We start from the raw sequence: 14565 nt of genomic DNA on the forward strand, positions 1-14565 counted from the left end.
TTTGACTGGATATCAAGCATAAGAGTCCACGTTACACCCTCACGTTGAAAAACTTAATGTGATCCAAGAAACCATGGAAATCACTTCCGGAATATTTTACGATACGGCATCACGAAACTAAAACGTTTTAATATTATTGCGGAAGGTTTGGGTGCGAAGCAAGGAGATTATTATCCCTGTCGTCACACGCTCTGAGCGTCGTTATCCTAATCGTCGGTTCGTCTGATGAGACCATTACGTACATCTGCTCCTACAGAGGAAATCTAGCGATTGATCGTCGTTCCTCCTTCATATATGGCTTTTTTCTGGATCGCCCAGGAAGCGAGGTTATGCAAGAATTTACAAAATATATACCCTTCTTCCGATTTTATCGATTTATTTATTTATCTATTTGTTTGTTTATTTATTTATTTATGCTGTTGCCACATGGACATACCAGAAGAAAACAATAAAAAGAACGGAAAGAGAGCCTCCACCGTAGGTAAAGCAAGTTGGTGCACTGGACAATCCAGAGATAGAAGTTTGCTAAGAGCTAAATTGTATTTCCTTGGAGTCCAAAAAGACTCTGACCGAAGTAAGACCCAAAGGAAAATCGAAGTTAAATTTTGGAGGGAAACAGGATCTAGGTCATTGGTCCCTCCTTAAGCGTTTTGCTTTGATTCGTTGCTGTCAGGGAGTGTGAACAACACGAAGTGACATAAATCACAGATGAAGAATAGATGTTCAAAAGGATAACTTGGAGATTTATGATCTGGCTGATGAGAATTTTTTAATGTTTCTAAAGGAAATAAAAGTTTTTGAAGCATGCTTAACTGTTTCCAAAATTCTAATCGAGACGAAAAAAACGAGGCGAAACAATACAGTAAAGTTGAGCAGAAAAATATAGGAAGAGCTTTAATTAACCCAAGTAGAGTAAGGGTCATAATTCTTCAATCCTCAAGATCAATGTATGTGAACTTTAACTGCATGTTAAATGATAAAAGGTAAATCAGTGATAACTTATGGTGCACATTAATTGCTTTGTGTTAGTGTTGTTTTGCCTAAGAGAATATTAAAGAATTTTCAAGACTTTCAGTAATATCCAGACTTTCAGTCCAAAAGCATCAGCTCTTTTATGTTTCAGCTTATGCAAAAATCAAAGGAAACAGACTACGAGACGAAACCATTTAATCCCAACAATGAAAATGCTTAGCACATTTCAAAATTAATTATATCGTAAGGGAAAACTTATGACCATCCTTCAAATTTAATTCATTTTACTGTATTATAATATATGAACATTAATTACGAAAGCTCTTTCTACATATGATTCCATACGACTATACCAGTGGCTTGAGTCCAATGATTGAAATTACTTACTCGTTGTTTTCATAAATGCACGATTTAAGTTGCTTACAGCGTCGGTGTCCTGAATTCAAAAATATAGTGAAAGAAAACCAAGAAAAAAGTTACAAGTAATAACTTACACCTTCCTACTTAATAAAATCGCATACACAATGGGTTATGAGTCATATATGCGAAATGAAGACATCCGTTATACTATGAGATGCAAAAAGCGATGATTACCGTAGATAACTAGCAACTTCAACTTATAGAATTCCTAATAGTGTAAAAAAATATTTAAAGTTGCTACTTTTTACTAGAAAGTCAGCTATAAATCGAATGGGTTTCAGCGCGTCTTCAAATTTATTGATTAATAACTCCATCTCCAAAAACCCACGATATGAATAGAATTTGATTGATTGTTTTCAAGGAATAGACAAGCCACACAGAGCATGAGAAGTCTAAAATGCAGATTTCGTTTACCTGAAACAGCATTTATCAATTAAAGTGGCATAATAGGGTGTTTGCATACTGTCATTTTTTTCTTTAGCTTTCATATGCATTAACTATTAAAATGAAACGGGGGCAAAAGGCAAAATTTAAGCCACTGTTAACATATATATATATATATATATATATATATATATATATATATATATATATATATATATATATATATATATATATATATATAAGCGTATGTGAGTGCATTGGTTGAATGAGAGAGAGAGAGAGAGAGAGAGAGAGAGAGAGAGAGATTAACTTTATCTTTGGTCTGCAAATCTTTCCCTGTTATCTTGGAAACTCCTTACCAGACAGCGTTCTCTGGTTTTACATCCTTGCCTGAAACACTCGCCAAATATTGATGCCTGTGTTTGTTGAGGAAGACTGCACCGCTTTTGAATAAATCTCATTACTGTTTTTTTTTCTTTCTGCTTCTGGTCCTGCTTCAGAAAACCCTTTCACAAGTACTGTTTGCATTGCGAAAGTTTTTTTTTTTTTTTTTTTTTTTTTTTGCCTTTCTTTTTGTAGAATAGTTTTGTTTACCCTAAAAGCCGGTATTGGGGCTTCTTGCACTCGCCATTTAATCCCCCCCCCCCCCCCCTTCCCCCCCCCCCCCCTTTTCTTTTATGTACTTCTTAGTCAAATCCCTCTCCGACCAGTGATGACTAATTCTTACAAGTGCTTCGTCACTCACGAATAGATACAGCTGCAGTACGACCATCTTGAACATTTATGATGATACCTGGATTTTGGTTTTAGGGTCGTATTATGACATGGGTTTTCCTCTGCATGTTATACTGATTTGTTTCTTCTTCTCGAGTGTTGAAATAACCCTCGTAATAACAACTTTCTTCGCTGATTCAGTACATTTTTCTGTGGAGTCTTGTGTTTCTCACAAACACGAACAGAATTGTTTTAACGTAACGACAGACTTTCCCGTAGAACGAGAAAACCGCTGCTGCTTAGTCTATAGATGTTGGCGGCGCGACGATCATTAAAAACAAATTAACACCCCAATTCATTAGGTATTGTCAGCCTTCAACAATAACAACGTTAATAAATCTCCTCTCTCCCGTAGGTGGCTAGTGCTGTCAGTGCACCTCATTCGGTGCAATGTAGACATTACTTAAGGTTCTTTGCAACGTCCCTTGGGCCCCTAGCTGCAACTATTTCATTCTACTGGGTACTACTACCTCCTCGTATTCTCTTTCTTCTATCTTACTATCCACCCTCTCGTAACAATTGTTGCATATTGCAACTGCAGGGGTTTCCTCCTGTAACACCTTTCAACCCTTTTCCTGCCAATTTCCGTTTCAACGTTGAGTGGCCTTGGTTGCCCCAGTGTTCGGCATAATGCCAAAAAATCTATATAACTCAAATATAAAATAAATCTCCTCTCCTCTTCGGGATGACTACAGCAAAACATGTACCAGCATATAACCCAACGACCATCAAACTGAAAATGGAACGCCATTTAATAATATGGCTACTGCGCGAACGAACGTAAACATCGGACATAACGACTGATGCTACTGCCACTTACGGGATGATTTCAACTTACTGAGAGTCCAGTCACTCGTCAATCCCTCTACAGATGAAGTGTTTACATCAACGGCCCATTATAAAGGTCGATACAATAGGTCATATGCGGTGCATCCATTGAGGGAAGATACTTCGTCAAAATACATTTATCAGATGAATAAAAGTGTTGGGAGTTATTGAGAAGAGTGAGCTGCTGCTTTTGTTATTGTAGATTTAGCTGGGCTTATGCCAGCACAGGGTCTTATAAGTTATCTTTCGTTGGTAGTATTCGCTTGTCGGCAAACTGAGCTTCAATGGTGAGTGGGTTATTAATATGACAAGATTTAATTCAACATCTATCGTTTCGTTAAGCTTTAATACTGTATTTGGTAACAAAGTTTTGCAATTACAAGGAATGTTCGCAAGTAACTCGTCATCTAATTCCTATCACTAAATTGTTGTTTTCTAAAGCAATACCTGATGTATCTCTGTGCTTCTAATTGCCTGAAGTAGTCCATTGATCCGTTTTTAATCCATGCTTTGCATTATACGTTTATATGAATTCTCCCTAAGTTCATTTTTTGTCGTTAAGATTTTGCCAGCAATATGTGGAAGATTCGTTTTCGATCACCGGTTGGCAGTGTGACCAGAGCGAACAAAGCCTCACCATCAGTAATCTTTGTCTCATAAAATCTTGTTCCCTTCGTCAAGAAACCTGCTCAGTACGATTTGCGTCAGAGGTTTCACCTACTATTATCCCATAATGTTCACTGGCAACGACATCTTTCTTAAAAGGATCAAGAATGAGGTTTGAAAGAGATGTGAATACTAGAAGTCCAATGCACATGTTTTTGTAGACTGCTGGCAGATATTTTATTTATAAACAGCAAGAACTAAAAAATATTTTTAAAAAGTACAAAAAAGAACAATTTTGGCATTTGGTTTTTTAAGGGAAAAGTAAAATTTCATACATGAAAAGAAAAAACAGTCAGGAACCGGAATTAGCTCACGATCTGCCAGTTGAATAACACTGCTGTATTTGCTACTATGCCCAAAATATTTGTGTCTGCCCAGATCGCCCAGCCCTCTGTCTCGTACGCCTATGATTTTGCTTAAAGCTGAGAAACTGGGGAAAGACTTGCATTGTTGAAGTTAAACCTCATATATATATATGAAGAAAGATTTAGGGAATTTCTGCAGATTTGTACGCAATCCCCGCGTATTTGCATCATCATCGTTATCGTGGCGTGATAACCAATTTAAAACCACTTTACGAGAGAAATATTTGTAATTGTCCCGTTGAGGTGGATGATATAGCTTTGCAATTTGGTGATGTTGACGTTGCTTTCAGTATTGCAAGCAAATTGTATATAGTGCGTTCATACTAGCGATTAGCGGGATAAAATACTTCATTGTACACAGTTTGAGGGCAAAGTCCAACTGGACTCCAAAAATACATTTAGGCTATACAGCGGTGTTATCCAGAAATAATATAATGTGTATTAGATATATAATTTCTTTTGCACATGAGGTCATTTATAATTAAGAACTTACTGGGTTCCACATTCTATTTGATTCATTGGTTTTATTGAGGACTTCATTACCATTTTGTTAAATGTAACCGATATTGCTTTTTGTTCAGGGCAAGCCAAAGTAGTCTTTAGCTCTCTTTTTTCGCGAAGCCTTTCAGTTTGCCTGTGTCTGTAAAAAACCTTTTCTTATATATATCTTATACTATTTTTGGAAACCTTCATAAATCATGGGTAGTTTTCTGACTCATACAAATTTCCAGAATCTTGGTATATCCGTTGTTCGTTTATGTTAGTATCTGGAAATAACGGTGAACGAGGTTGGTGAAATGCAACATCATTCCCAGGCGAGTCCCTCGGAATGTCCCTATTTTTCATTCCGGAAGCGATTGGGTTGTTCCTTCCCGGGCGCTTCTCGTGTTTTCCTTACTTGACTTACTAAGTCTTCGCATTCAACCCATTTTTTTAATTTTTTTTTTTTTTTTTTTTCATTTTACTTAATCCCGTAATGCAACTGCGTTTTCCGCCCTTCGAGCTTACCCACTTTCGTAAAGAAATATGTAAAATTATGGTGAAACCAAGAAAATTGTTCGTTAAAAAAAGATTCGTATAAAAGATACATTTTTTAATTTTTTTTTTTTTTTCATATCTTAATCCCGTAATGAACTGCGTTTTTCCGCCTTCGCGAGCATACCTTACTTTGTAAAGAAATATAATTTGTAAAATTTTATGGTGAAACAATGAAAATTGTTGTGTAAAAGATTCGTTATAAAAGACTACATAACATCGGTATTTTAATAACAACCCACGGACTGCTTGGAATAGTCACGCGAATACGAAAGGCACTTGGATTCGGGGGGTCAAATGTATTTCGCCGGATTTAGTAGCAGTCTCTGTGGAGGGGGGGCTTGCGCCGGTCGTTAATTACAGTCGATCGACAAAAACAACATTGAATTCTTAATGGTCAACTAAAATATTATAGAAGTCAATTTCCAAGGAAATACCCGACGCAGAACAATTACTTAGATCTACCTCATAATCTAGTCATTCAGTATAAAGAGCTGAAGAAAGAAATCTGACTATTTGCAAAAATTCATGAACACTTTAGATAAATTCATTCATTTTGGTAGATCATTAGTTTCGTTTAACCTTAGCTTAATGTGTACTATGATACGAGAATAGGTGAATGGAAACCACTCAAGGGAGAGTGACACATAGGTGGCGGCGTTTGTGATTTTATAGGTCGGTGCTTTTCATTCATCTTTGAGATTGAGATATGATGATGAAAGGAATAAGAGAGGAATATATATATATATATATATATATATATATATATATATATATATATATCATATATATATATATATTTTACATATATATATATATATATATATATATATATATATATAATATATATATATATATATATATGAATGTCTTTTACTGTAATACAACAGTATAAAATGAAGCTAAAAGGCCCATAAAACATTATTGAACGTTGCAACATATATTTTGGCCCTTCCTTCAGTGGTGAAATATGGACAAGATTATATGTTCCAAGAGTATATAAGCATATGTAGGTGTGGCAGTACGGGAAGTTCAACTATTTCCTGGTGTTTTAGGCCTCATTAACTCCCGTCTGACAACGAGTCCGGTGAGTGTATTTTCTGAAACACCTGCTTGAGAAGAGGCCCCAGGATGAAATCGTCGATGTCATCCAGTTTCCAACGTCCTTCTGAAAGGTTCATATTGTTGTTTTGATTGATGGTAGCAAATTCCAGCATCTTCCTATTGTACGGACAGCTACTTTTGAGAACCAGCTCTGCCACACTCCAGTTTATGGAGTATAAACGTACTTAACTTTTGTGCTCCGATAATCTTTGCGAGATGGATCTACCCTCCCTCTCCCGTACGTAAACCATTATAACTGCTGCAGGGTATCTTGTAAACTCCGGCTTCTGCCCCTCTTTTATTTAAGTAATATACATTAATGAGCGAGCTCCCGATGGATTCGGGGTAATGAAAAATAAATGGATTATTAGACCTGAGGTGTTCTCTAGCTTTTTGGATGCTTTCGTTGTACGGGAGCTTTATTTCATAGTTGAAATCTCTTTGTCCGTTGTTAGTGGGACCTCTGTAGCATATTCTGTTTACTTTATTAATAGCCATTTCAATAATGTGTAGTGGGAAGTGCAGTTGCATTAGTTTTTGGTGGATCGTATTGAATTCTTTAACTATCTATTTGAACATATTCTAAGCCTACGTGAGGAATAATAGGTTGCAACCGGCCATGATCTTGATGGAGACATCGTGGTAGCTAGAGAAATTACTATAAGAAACAGCGAAAGTGGGTTTCCGATATACCGTGAAAGCATGTCTGCTCTGTTCTGTTATGGTTAGTACATCTAGGAACGGCAGTTTTCCGTCCATTTCCCATTCTGTTTAAAATTTTATGGCCGGAGCTATTGAATTTAGTCTATTGAACAATTCATTGAAATCTCCCCATCTATTGTCCCAGCAAGTAAAAATATCATCTACGTATCTAAGCCAGATCATGTTGTGGGGTTTGATAGACGAAATATTTCCCTTTCGAAAGATAGCGTCATCTCTCATCGACTGCGTTTCTGCTTAGCAATAGTTATCTCTGGCTGATCTGTGTAAAGTTAGTTTTCCTTTCAGGATACCCATTGTAGTGGCATTTTAAAAACACTTAAGTCAGTCTATGTAAATACAGAAATTAATATGATGAATTGAAGAAATTCTTTAAAATTTTTTTAAAAAAACTCAGTACTTTGTCGTACAAAAATGATTCATTAAACAATAATAGGGATAACGAAACTTCTCACCAGTCAAAACTTAGATAAACTGCCTTTCTAATCACATTGTTTATTCCCTATGAAAATATATGGATATATATAGAAGTATTATTATACAGAAACAATTCGTTCAATACAGTTCTTTGATCGGTCTGCGTAAAGTTGATTCGGAAAAAGGGATACCAATTTTTGCCACCCTTTTAAAGGTACTTGGTTTAGTTTATCGCAGCTTTTGCAAAATAACAGAATAAAACAAATAAAAGATCAAAAGACCTTATTACTTTATTTCACTTCAAAAATACGTTTACTTTGTCGCAAAAGAAAAGCACAAATCAGTTTACTGGCTTCTATACACGTTCTGCACGAAATATTAATTGAATTTTCTTGCCATTGATCCATAGTTTATGGCTATTTTTGTGCCAAAACTTGTAGGGCAAAGCATATTACCGTAACCTCTGACGATGAGAGTATACTATAGGTATAGGAAAACATTTTAAAATTTTTTTATAGCATGGGCCGCCCCCCCCCCCCCCCACAAAAAAAAAAAAAATGTATTAATCTTTACCTAATTTTACCTACTCTTTAAGCGAAGTTTAATACATAAAAATAATTTTCAAATAACGATCAAAGGCTCAGTGCTTTTGAGGATTATATTTTCAGGTAATGGTCGTGAGAGAATACGTATAAGAAGAAAATAAATGATTTAAGAAAAAAAAAAAATCTTCCGTGACTGCTAATACTATATGATATAGGAAAAACAAAACCTTCCTTACCTGCAACATAATATCTTTGAAATGAAGGCAAGCTTCTCTTCAGTGACCAAATCCATCATCTCTCCAACCACGAAAGTCTGAGTCAAGACTTTCGTGCAATTAATCTGAGATTAATTGCAATTAATGTGCAATTAATCTGAGATTAATTGCACATTCTTTAAGTAAATGGTCCTGTAATCATGTGTTTGTCATAACGCCCAGAAGAGAGAGAGATGAGAGAGAGAGAGAGGAGAGAGAGAGAGAGAGAGAGACCCTGATGTACTTGGAGTGTTCTTGTCATAATTCTCAACAATGAGAGAGAGAGAGAGAGAGTGAGAGAGAGAGAGAGCAGAGAGAGAGAGAGAGGACTAGTTGCTGCCATGTAAATAAATGAGAAAATAATTGGCATCGTTACATTAATTATAATAGAAAAAAAAGCCTACTTTAGAATGTAAATCATTTTTTTCATCGATCATTAAAACGGTAAAACATCCTCACTATTGGAATTTTTGCCATTACAATTTTTGACGTGGTTTTGCTCTACTTAATGAAGTTTTAACTACTGGAATAATATAACTTGCATTGTATACTTCATGGTTTCCATTAAACCGCTTATTAAGTGAAAATAAAAAACGGAAACTTGCCATATTTTTTGTCTAACATTGAAATAAGTAACACAAACCAAGTTAATTCAAATAACACTGCTTATCCAGGAAGGTCTTACATTTTTATGGAATTTTAGCTTCAATTATCTTTGGCCTGTATTTTAGAATAAAGACCATGAAATGGCCAGCGCTAGAGGACCGGAAAGGCATAGAGTATGGAAGTCAAGATCAGTCGTGGAAAGACTTCATTTTAACCTCTTTCAGCCCAGAAGTACTTTTGTGCACTCAGTGTCATCGCCATATCATTGACTGAACTGAAATGTCAAAGAGTCTTCAGTTAAACTGCCACGCTCATGCTTTAAATTATAGGTGTATTACGAAAGCGCGATTCAGAATTGAAACCATGTTTATAATTTATTATGACCCGTGTTCTGGTTTTTGTTTCAACCAGAATTTATTAATCGAAGTTTTGAGCTGCATAGTTAAACCCGTTATCCGATAAATAGTTTAGAGTATAAGAAATTCTTGTTAATCTTGGTTCAGTCCATGAGGTGATCTTGATCACCCTTTCGTTTCTTTTAACGTTAACCTCCTTAGCATAAACATTTGATAAGTGTATGTGTTAACAATAACGGATACATAGACAGGTAGCAAGTAACCATTATAAATTTCGGGTAAACCCTTCTTCAATAGGCAACAATTTCATTGAGAAAGTTTAACGGGGTTGAATTTTCACTTGCATTTGGATTCACAAAGATATGACAGTCTCGTTGTCTTCAAGTCTGCAACTAGATTTTGATCCTGTAACTTGAATGGAGGGGCGAAATAAAGGGAATAAACATGTATATTTCCTGTTCAGAACCCATAATAAGATTGGCTTAGAACTGACTTGTTTCAAGTAATGGATGCTCAGAATCACAAGAGCATAATTTAAAGTTATTAGAATAACGTATGTGAGAGGAGAGATCTGTGTTCAAAGCATGATGTATCTGTCAATAAATTAGTCATTGGAAGCGCCCGAAGTCTTCATATTGTTGTGAGAAAATTTGTCATCACTTGAGATAAGGTACTCAGTCGTCCTCTTCATTTTTGGAAACATTTCAGGCATAAAGCTTCGAGAACGTTCTACAGGAAATGACGTCATTAATAGTCATTTCTTTCATTTAAAAGAGAATCTTATTATTCTGAGATCGTGTAATGTTACTGATGAATTATCTCTCTCTCTCTCTCTCTCTCTCGTTGTAAAGGGAATTTATAAACTTGTGAATAATTCGATTGTAAGATTACAGTCTTGTGCCCAAAATGATTTAGCATGTGGTGACGTCATTTCCATTATATGGTCGAGTTTCTCAGATCTGAGACGAATAAGCGTGTTGTATAGAGAGATGGTAAATTTCTCTCTCTCTCTCTCTCTCTCTCTCTCTCTCTCTCTCTCTCTCTCTCTCTCTCTCTTTCGATCAAGAAAATATTAAAACTTGTTAAAGTAACGTAAAGACTTGGTATTTGGTCACTCTTAGAGTTTGTTAAAATTTTCGTAGATTTGCCATTAGTTGTGGAATCTGAAACTTAATGCGTAAAATGCGTAACAGGCCTTTTAGGGTTTTTTTTGGTGAATTTGGAAGCTGCAGCGAAGAGGAAAAATGTGAGGCATGAGGTAAAGTGGTATTACCGTTTTAAGTTAACCTAAAATACTTAAAAATACTTGAAATACTTACAATATTTATAAATGTGAATTAATTTAATTTTTTTGACGTTCAAAATTTGTGTTTTGTGTTAGTTTTTTGAAGTGTTTTTTATAATGTTACCATTTCTTAGTTTTTTCGCATTTTGGTGGTGAATTTGATACTGTTATACATTGTGTGTTTTCATGTTTTGCTTTCACAATTTGATTGATTAACGTCGGTGTTTCTTAATAATTTAGTGTTACTTGATTTAATTTAACATTTGTGAATTGATTTTCATTTACTTGCATTTTCTTTTCAAAATTTAATTATTTCTTAACAGTTTGAATTTTACTTGAGTAATTTAATATTACTTAAATAATTTTCTTGCTAAATCAATTTTGATTTAATTTTTAAAATAATCAATTAAAGGACTACTTAGATTGTTTGTTGTTTTCAAGTAATAGTAAATTTTATTAAGATTGTGAATTCCACTTATGAATTTTGAATTTAAAAGTTTAGTTTTGTGTTATTTAAAATATCACACTTTCATTTATTAGTTGGGAAAAAACTCTCTATCGCGAGAGTATATAATAACGTTCTAAGGAAGCCACAATGTTTTTTTGTTATTGTGTATCAATTTGAGGAAGTGGGCTAAATTAATATCGATAAATCTTCTTCATGTTTCTGTTGACTGATTCTATATTTGGTATAAAATGTGATTCGCACAAAGTCATAACCGGAGGAGGAGTAATCCTTCCTTCCACAACATTGCTATTCTTCACTGTCTCCCTCTGTCTTTGCGGGGACAACATATTGAGCCGGGAGGATTTTCACTCAAGTAGGAAGTCGGAGGATTCGCGGCTTTCAACTTTTGATCGAACACTGAACGGAGCTGCGGAAGGCAACGTTAGAACGTTTTCAGGTGCGTTGTTGTGCCTATAGTGATCTTTCTCAAGTTCTGTTTGAAATTATGTGGAAATTATGTTCCGAGTTGCAATGTAAGGAGTTCAGAATATTCATAACCACTTGTTTCATTGAGGAAGTCATGTTCTCATCCGCGTCTGGCTTCGGGGCTTTCTCTTTGATAGCAAAGGTAACTGGACATTTTTTCGCTATGGCAAAATTATTACGGTAATTAAAATCAATTGCGTTGCGTTCCTCTGTTCAAGCAGCTTTCATCCGAGTGCTCTTGTTATTTCTGATTCTCTGAAGTGTACTAGAAATTCGATTTTTATCCTCTATGCATCATTATGTAAAGTAATAAGCCTCCACTTAACATTCATTTAACCGGGACAAGCTCCTAATTAGTCGATGCAAACATGAAATGAGCATCTCTTACAATTCACTGGTTTGACCTTTTTTAATTTTACTATTAGCAGACTTACTAGTAATTGTATATGGTACACTGACCTATTATATAATGTACTGTATGACTGTCAAACTTCAGCATCTTCTCATATTAACTTCAATTATTTTTAGGAAGTAAAATCCTATCATAAATTCTTTTTTGTGTTTGAAATTGAATATTACGGCTCGATTTAACATCATGGATAAAATGCATGACTGGAAGAGAATCCAATGCAATATGTAATGAACAATTTTAAGTCCATGTCAACTCATGACCCATTCAGTTCAGGTACCGATTAAAAAAAAAAAAAATGATCACCGACCCTTTTATCAGCTGTCAGAGTTTTTATCAATTGCAGGATCATGTATGTTTTGTAAATTAGCATAAAAGTAGTTGTTATGTATTCCAGCATTGACTAATGTTTTGATTTTCTCACTGTAACATCAACAACTTCAATTAAATGCATTAAATTATTTTCTAGTAAACGCTTCAAGAATAAAAGTAACCCTGGACTATAAATTCATTTGAAAAGACCTTTACGAATATTGAAAAAAAAAAAAACAAAAAAAAAAACACGCACAACTTTCTCTTGTAAAGATACAGCAAGCAAAAAAATTACTTTGTAAAAGATGTTCTATCGTACCTGTTACCGAAAGTATTTTATTTCTGCCACAGAAGTATGGAAATGTTATAGTACAAGTAACCTGACATAACAACAACTCAAATTCCCAAATGATCCCAAATGACAGGATTCTTAGTTCCCATGATTCAAAACAGAATCCAAAGAATAAGATAAAACTTACGTTTGTATATAAATTGGGTTCCCAAAATACTTGCTAATATAAGGTTAAAGTCAAGAACGCAGAAACATATATATAAGTAAATAACTAATCATTAGATAAACAATATAGTAAGAATTACATTATATATATAAACCAGTGACCTGGGGTCATGGCATTAGGAGGGTTCTACGTGACCAAAGCAGACCTTAGATTACGCTATGCGTTGTCTGCAGTAGCCTGATCTAGCTCAAAGCTTTGTCAACATTTTTATGTTATGATAACTTTGCACAACAACTTCCAATGGGAAGCGGTTGACCTGTTAACCTACGCCGGAAACTTGTAACTTCCGAGCCGGCAGACTACGTATGTGTTTTATATGAATTGCTGAGATAGCTAATGTTCCGCTATCGACGCGATGCTTTAGAATGGCAGTTCAAGCCAAGAGTCAAACATATCGGTCGTCCGACCGAGCTGCATCTCCTAGTATGGAGTTACAGAATAAAGTTGTTAACTTATGCAACTAGCCTGTTTGAATCATCTCCTCTAGACAAGAAAGAACCTCTCTACTAAGATATCCAAGGGAGATGAGAGGAACCAAACATTACTTACGGATAACAGCCGTAAGGAAAAAAACAAAAAGTCTATCGCCAAGCGATAAGACATTAGATATACCAGATGTATTTATTACCTGTGTAATGCACAAATACCAACTTAACCTAATTCAAAGAATTCAGCTAAAAAAGTAAAATTAAAAAGAATATATGGAAACAACTCTTACAACTACATAATGAAAAACCAATAAGGAATAAATGATGAGGTGATGATTTATTCACGGACAATAAATGATAGATAGATAGAATGAAAATGAATATCATGCTATACCTCGAAAAGTTTGTTGCAAAGAAACCAGTGGATAAATCTGGGTCGACTTTTTTCTGGTTTTTTGAGAAAGAAGAGAAGAGAGAGAGAGAGAGAGAGAGAGATGAGAGAGAGAGAGAGAGAGAGAGAGAGAGAGGTTCATCACAAAAAAAATAAAAATATCACCTGGTAGTGCGATAATTCACCAAGAAAGTGTTATTTATTTTTTTTTCACTGAAATATATTAAAATCACATTTCGCTCGCAACGCGAATTCTTTGATAACTGATATCTTCAGTTATAAAATGCATCAAAGGCAGCAGACCACTTTTTTTCGCTTATTTAATTCATTACGTACTCATTTGTGCACAATCACGTACACGCACCTGTTATGTAAATGAGGGGAGGTTTATAGACTTAGTTCCACGAGTTAAAGCCTCCATGGACTTCTTTATAATCGAGTCTTCTCAAAACGAACGAGCATAAATACACTTCACGTTATTGTCTGGTAGGGCGCAGAGGTCTAGCGTGAGCTATATTTCTTTTGTTTAATGCTGCCTTGGAATGAAATCTGTAATAAATTCGACTGAGAAAAGTGTGGTAGGAGGAAAAATTTTCTTGCCTGATGCTGTATGTGACAGTCTGTCTTCATCTTGGGGTTGTTTTTATTTCTGTAAGTGCACAGGTGCGCCCAGCCATCCTCTTTGTGTTGTGGGAGTATCTTCAACAGCAAGAACCTCTCGGCCTTGCAGTTACAAACATTCCAACTTCCCTTCACTGAAGGGTTCATACGCACTAGACTCTTAAAACCTATTAGATCCACACACCTTATAAAGGACTTTTTTTCTTATCCATTCTTTTGAT

The sequence above is a fragment of the Macrobrachium nipponense genome, chromosome 8 (genome assembly GCF_015104395.2).
Source record: "Macrobrachium nipponense isolate FS-2020 chromosome 8, ASM1510439v2, whole genome shotgun sequence".
Lineage (NCBI taxonomy): Eukaryota > Metazoa > Arthropoda > Malacostraca > Decapoda > Palaemonidae > Macrobrachium > Macrobrachium nipponense.